This window comes from Lolium rigidum, chromosome 1, assembly GCF_022539505.1.
Source record: "Lolium rigidum isolate FL_2022 chromosome 1, APGP_CSIRO_Lrig_0.1, whole genome shotgun sequence".
Taxonomy (NCBI): Eukaryota; Viridiplantae; Streptophyta; class Magnoliopsida; order Poales; family Poaceae; genus Lolium; species Lolium rigidum.
The window spans coordinates 106,170,767-106,177,234 of NC_061508.1; positions in this window are offsets into that span (position 1 = coordinate 106,170,767).

Consider the following 6,468-nt stretch of genomic DNA (forward strand, 5'->3'; position numbering starts at 1 on the left):
GTATCTATGGCTGTCCTAGTGTATCATGCCTGGATATCCATATCATTCTCCCCTTCTTCAAGAAGCGTTGTCCCCAACGCGTGAGGGTCTGCTAGAAAAAGGGTAAGTCAGATAAGAACATCGCCGATCTTCATCCTCAAGCCTCGCCAGTCTTCCACACCACATCCTCCCTCTCGACTAGCTTGTCTTGAACTTGGCCCCCCTTTGGTCTTTGACGCCGTCAACCTGATTGAGACACAGGCATCCTCCAAACACAAACTGAAAGTGTAACATGCATACCACCCAAGACATACGAACAAATTCCCGCACGCCATAGATCCAAATAAGCCGAATACACCCGAGTATGCGCCCTTCTGAAACACCAATGTCTTCTTCCTTGAAAAACAAAATGTGCCCTCCACGACGAACAAGCAACAGCAGCAACAACAGCAGCAGGAAACAGCCAAAAACTGACTCACGGCAGGAAATTCCTGTCGCGGCAGAGAAACTGGCAGAAATCCTGCCGCGGCAGAGAAAACTGTCAAAAATCCTGCGAGGCCGGCAGTGCCGGTGTCTCGAGGCCGGCAGTGCCGGTGTGGCCGGCAGTGCCGGGGTGTCAAGGCCGGCAGTGCCGGTCTCCTGACGGATCTGACCTTCTTCCTCGCGATTTTTCCTGTCGCGGCAGAGAATTCCGGCGAACTCCTGTCGTGGCAGAGCTTGAGCAGCGTTCCTCCTTCTTCCCCCTTGCAGCCACCACCTCCGCATGCACGAAGGCCATGAGAACTTGACTCTGTTGCCCAACTCCTTCTCCTTGATCTTCACCAACACCATGGCGGCGACGTACCCAATGGTAGCCACAGCAATCGAGCAGAAATAACTGTGCAACAAACCAATCTGCACCGTGATCAACCTAGCAATCTGATACCAGATGATACGGTGACTTGGCCCGATCTTTCACGGTGCATCTCGTTGATCCATAGGACCTGATAATTCTCCCAACCACGTGAGCAATACACGCAGCCTGAAGATGGGGAACGCCAATCCGGCGAGCAACTCGACGAAGAACGCCGAACCTCAAGCAGAATAGACACGCCAAGAAGCTCGACTACCCTTGACAGATTCAAGGACCTCCGAGAACACACGATCACTCTTGACAACTCAAGAACTCTCATATCTTTATTAGATAACGGGACGAACGTCCGAGACGCCGTCACACACGCCGATCCCATAGGAACGGAGATAACTGAACTCGAGGTTCTACATTATTCTGATTTCAATCTAGACTGCTCAAACCCTAGCCGCCCCACCTCCTTATATGAGGGGGAGGGTGGCCGGCCGGCCAACCCCTATTGGGTTGGGGCGCCCACTCATGGGCCTAACCCTAATTTGACTTGGACAGGCCCAAGTCAAATAGACTCTATTAAAACCCTAATTTGGCCCACAAGCATGACCTGGCTACATTATTTCCTAGATAACAATGCTACGATACAATAATAATGGTACAACCTTAGACTTAATCCTCGTATCTATGGCTGTCCTAGTGTACCATGCCTGGATATCCATATCAAAATCTTTGTGGAGAGCTTCAAGTTCAACAACAAGCACTATCACCCGACAGTTACATTCAAGATCTATGGTAAACCTATTACTATGAAGTTGGAAGATTTTTGTGCTGCATTGGATATTGCCCCTGTAGGTACAGCAAAAAGATCGAGGACAACCCCAAGGAATTGCTGGAGCTCTATCGAGGAATCACCAATGATGATTGTCGCACCATTCAGCGTGGCAAGATAAGAAACATTCAACTCCCCGCCATTAAGTATTTTGCTTATTACATTGCTACTAGCATTCTTGGTAGGGAGAACACTAGTAATATATCTAGCTATCATCTTGCTTTCTTAATTGCTGCACTCACTGGGGACACGCCTTATCATCTTGGTGCTCTTGTTGCTCGCCGCTTGTCTAACAAGGGGCCTATATTTGGAGGAATTATTGCATCGCGCATTTTAGCATATCTAGATCTCCCTCTTAACCCTACTGATGTGAAGATAACTCCTATGAGGCTTGATATTGCTGCTATGAAGAGTCATCAATTTGTTACAGCTGACTCTAGTTTAGATAATATTGTCTATAGAATGTTCTTTGCTGACGGGGAAGAGAGGGAAATCCTTTTGCCGCAGCCAGATTTGTTCGGTATTGACAGAAACCATGGTCGCGCTCTAAGGAGGAGGTGGATGAGCAATTGAAGATACAAGGCTTCCACCAGCAGCATGACTCCGAGGACGCCGAGCCCTCCTACGACTACACTGTCACGTATCCGGGTGCTTCTTCCAGCACATACCCGGAATATGATGCATCTTCGTCGTACTATGGAGGTGCTACTTCATGGGCACCATGGGATTGATCTCCACTTAGGCCGAAAGGCTAAGCTTGGGGGGAGGTATACCGGCATCACTCATTCTTTGCATATTATGGTTGCTGGATACTTGTATATACTTTTTTAGTTTCTTGAAGTGGTTTTCTAATAAGAGGAAGATGATATTTGGGGAAGTGCTGATTGAAAACAGATTCTGGACTGTTACCAAAAAAATTCCCAAAAATAGCCAGAACGTTATTTTACAAAGCCAATTTTTGTGCATGTTCCCCAGGTTGTTATCTAACTTTCATTAGTTGAACACTTTTCGAGCTGAGCAGCAGAGGAATTCTTAAAAATCGATTACTGTACTGCTGTCATGTTTGACGAATTTCTGCTGCTTTGTGTTTATGTGACTCTTTTAGTTTTCAATTTCTTGCTTTTGCTTTGTTTCTTTCCCAAAACACAAAAAGACCAAAAATATTTCTGTTGTTTCTCTTCACCACTTATTTATTTTGGTTTCTTGCTTTTATTTTGCTTTGTTTGCTATCGTTGGTTTGCTATAAGAAAATCCAAAAAGATTTTGCTTTGTTTGCTTGTTTCCTTTTGTTCTTGTTTCCAAATTCGAAAACACCAAAAATATTTGATGTTCTTCCTTGGTTTTGTAAAGTTCATTATGAGTTCAATGGTCTTCGGTGGCTGGAGCGTGGTTTTCATTCCATATTATTCAAGCTACACAAGTGAAAAGGCAATAATGACGATCTACGACAATTCGATTGTGGTAAGAGGCTGGTATGAACTCTATTTGTTTTCATTTTTGTACATATACTCATCCATGTGAGCATGCTTAGTTGGTTCATGTGGGGTATATGTCATTTAAGAAAGTCTAGTAGTTCATGATCTCTCATGATTAGCTCCAATTTATTAATATGAGTAGCATGTCATAAATATTTGCTTGCATTGCTTTATTCATAGATAGGTATGACATTGTGGTATCCTCCTCTGAATAATTCACTTGAATCAACTTGGCACATGCTCACGCATGCATATGACTGAACAAGAAGTCAATTAAGCCTCTATGATTTACTTTACCTCAGAGTTCTTGTATCACTTTTATGCCTCCGTTAATTTATTTTGTCGCAAGCATGATTATGACAGTTACTGCTCTCTTGATTGTCGCTTCCCAGTCTATTGCTAGCCCTCACTTGTACTGAGCGGGAACGCTGCTCGTGCTTCCAAATACCTGAAAACCAAGTTATTCCAGAGTGTCCACCATAAATACCTATGCATGGCATTTCAAACCATTCCAAGTAAATTCTCATGTGCTACCTTTAAACCTTCAAAATGCTTCTCAATTTGTGTTAATGTTTTATAGCTCATGAGGAAATATGTGGTGTTTATCTTTCAATCTTGTCATTTACTCCTGACAGACTTTCATAATGGACTAGTGGCACATCCGCTTATCCAATAATTTTGCAAAAAGAGCTGGCAACGGGATTCCCGACCCCAATTAATCAACTTTCATTAATAATTCTCTTCACATGTTTTTCCCCGATTTATCGGTAAGCAACTTAAATTGCAAATAGACACTCCTCCATGGTATGAGATTGTTGGAAGGCACCCGAGGATTCGGTTAGCCATGGCTTGTGTAAGCAAAGGTTGGGGGAGTGTCATCCATAATAAAACTAAAGTACGTGTGTAAACAAAAGAGAAGAGGGATGATTTACCTTGCTTGGTAGAGATAACGTCCTTCATGGGAGCCGCTCTTGAAAGTCCGGTTGACGAGCTAGTTAGAGTACCCACTATCATTCGTTGACAACAACAAACACCTCTCAAAATAATTTTACTCATGTTTTACAAATGAAAAGCTCTAGCACATGTTAATCCTCGCTTCCCTCTCGCGAAGGGTCAATCTTTTACTTTTACATTGCGTCTCCATCCTTTCTTTGAGCAGTTTCTTGAGAGCACAACTGTCATTCTTAGTATAATATGCTTGTCCCAAAATGTGATTAACTGTGGTATAACTTTGATGCTTTTATCTTTGATAATCTCTACTTCCAATCTTTCCATGAACTTCAAAGGTGCCCGAACATTTATGTTTTGCTGTACAAATACGGGTAAGCGAGATACCACTTTATCATATCTTTTTATGAACATTGCAATCATGCTGATAGACATGATTCATGATGCTTATTGTTAATTTGTTGGTACCTTTTCCATGATTGACATAGCTATTAGATGATTTTATTTGCATGTATCTTATTATGAATTGCTTAAGTACTTGCCATATCATGAGAATATTTACATCATATGAACAAATCTGTTGTGAAAGTTCTTTTATCGCACTCAGTTGTTAACTGAATTGCTTGAGGACAAGCAATAAGCTAAGCTTGGGGGGAGTTGATACGTCCAAAACATATCTACTTTCCTGAACACTTTTGCTATTGTTTTGCCTCTAATTTGTGTATTTTGGATACAACTAACACGGACTAACGCTGTTTTCAGCAGAATCTGCTCGGTGTCTCGTTTTTGTGCGGAAATCCAACTTTCAGGAAAATCCTCGGAATTTATGCGAAAGGTCCTATTTTTCCGGAAGATTGACGAGCCAGAAGGGCAAGCCAGGTGGAGGCCCGAGGGCCCCACACACTAGGCCGGCGCGGCCCAGGAGGGGGGCGCGCGGCCCTAGCGTGTGGCCCCCTCGGCCGGCCACCGACGCCCTCCTTTGGACTACTTAACGCCTTCGACCTAAAAACGCACGGGGGGTTAGAAGAAATCGCCAGAAACCATCCAGTACGCCGCCATCGTCGCGAAACTCTGTCTCGGGACCAGAAACTCCGTTCTGGCACTCCGTCGGGACGGGGAATTGGAGGAGATCATCGCCATCATCACCACCGACGCCTCTCCATCGACTAGCCATGTTTCCCCCATCCATGTGTGAGTAATTCCCCCGCTGTAGGCTGAAGGGGATGGTAGGGATTGGATGAGATTGGTCATGTAATAGCATAAGATTGTTAGGGCATAGTGCCTAGTGTCCGTAATTGGTACTTTTATGATATTGTTGCAACTTGTTATGCTTACTGCTTGTCACTAGGGCCCGAGTGCCATGATCTCAGATCTGAACATGTTATCAATTCATGATGATATTCATTGTTTTATGATCTTACCTGCAAGTTGTATACATGTATTGTTGTCCGGAACCCGAGGCCCCAAAGTGACGAAATTGGGACAACCGAAGGGGAAGGCGGTGATATGAGGATCACATGTGTTCACAGAGTGTTAATGCTTTGCTTCGGTGCTCTATTAAAAGGAGTACCTTAATTTCCAGTAGATTCCCTAGAGGCCCGGCTGCCACCGGCTGGTAGGACAAAAGATGTTGTGCAAGTTTCTCATTGCGAGCACGTACGACTAAATATGGAACACATGCCTATTGAATGATTAGTACTTGGATACCGTTTTATTATTATCTGCAAATGCCCTGCCTTGATTGTTACATGAGTTTCTCTCATCCATGCAACCCGTTCATCCATCCCTGTGCCTACAGTATTTTAATCCTGCTGTTTACTATAATCACTACTCGCTGTCTTTGTTACTCTGCTGTCTGTTATTTCACTACTGCTATCGCTATAAAAGCTGTTACTACTCGATAAACTCTTGCGAGCAAGTCCGTTTCCAGTGCAGTTGAATTGACAACTCCGCTGTTAAGGCTTTCAAGTATTCTTTGTCTCCCCTTGTGTCGAATCAATAAATTGGGTTTTACTTCCCTCGAAGACTGTTGCGATCCCCTATACTTGTGGGTTATCACCAATCTGTCAGAAGACATCCAGAACTCCGCCGCCATCGCGAAACTCCGTCTCAGGACCAGAAACTCCGTTCTGGCACCCTGCCGGAACGGGAAATTGGAGGAGATCATCGCCATCATCACCACCGATGCCTCTACATCGACCATCCATGTTTCCCCCATCCATGTGTGAGTAATTCCCCCGCTGTAGGCTGAAGGGCATGGTAGGGATTGGATGAGATTGATCATGTAATAGTCATAAGATTGTTAGGGCATAGTGCCTAGTATCCGTAGTTGGTACTTTTATGATATTGTTGCAACTTGTTATGCTTAATGCTTGTCACTAGGGCCCGAGTGC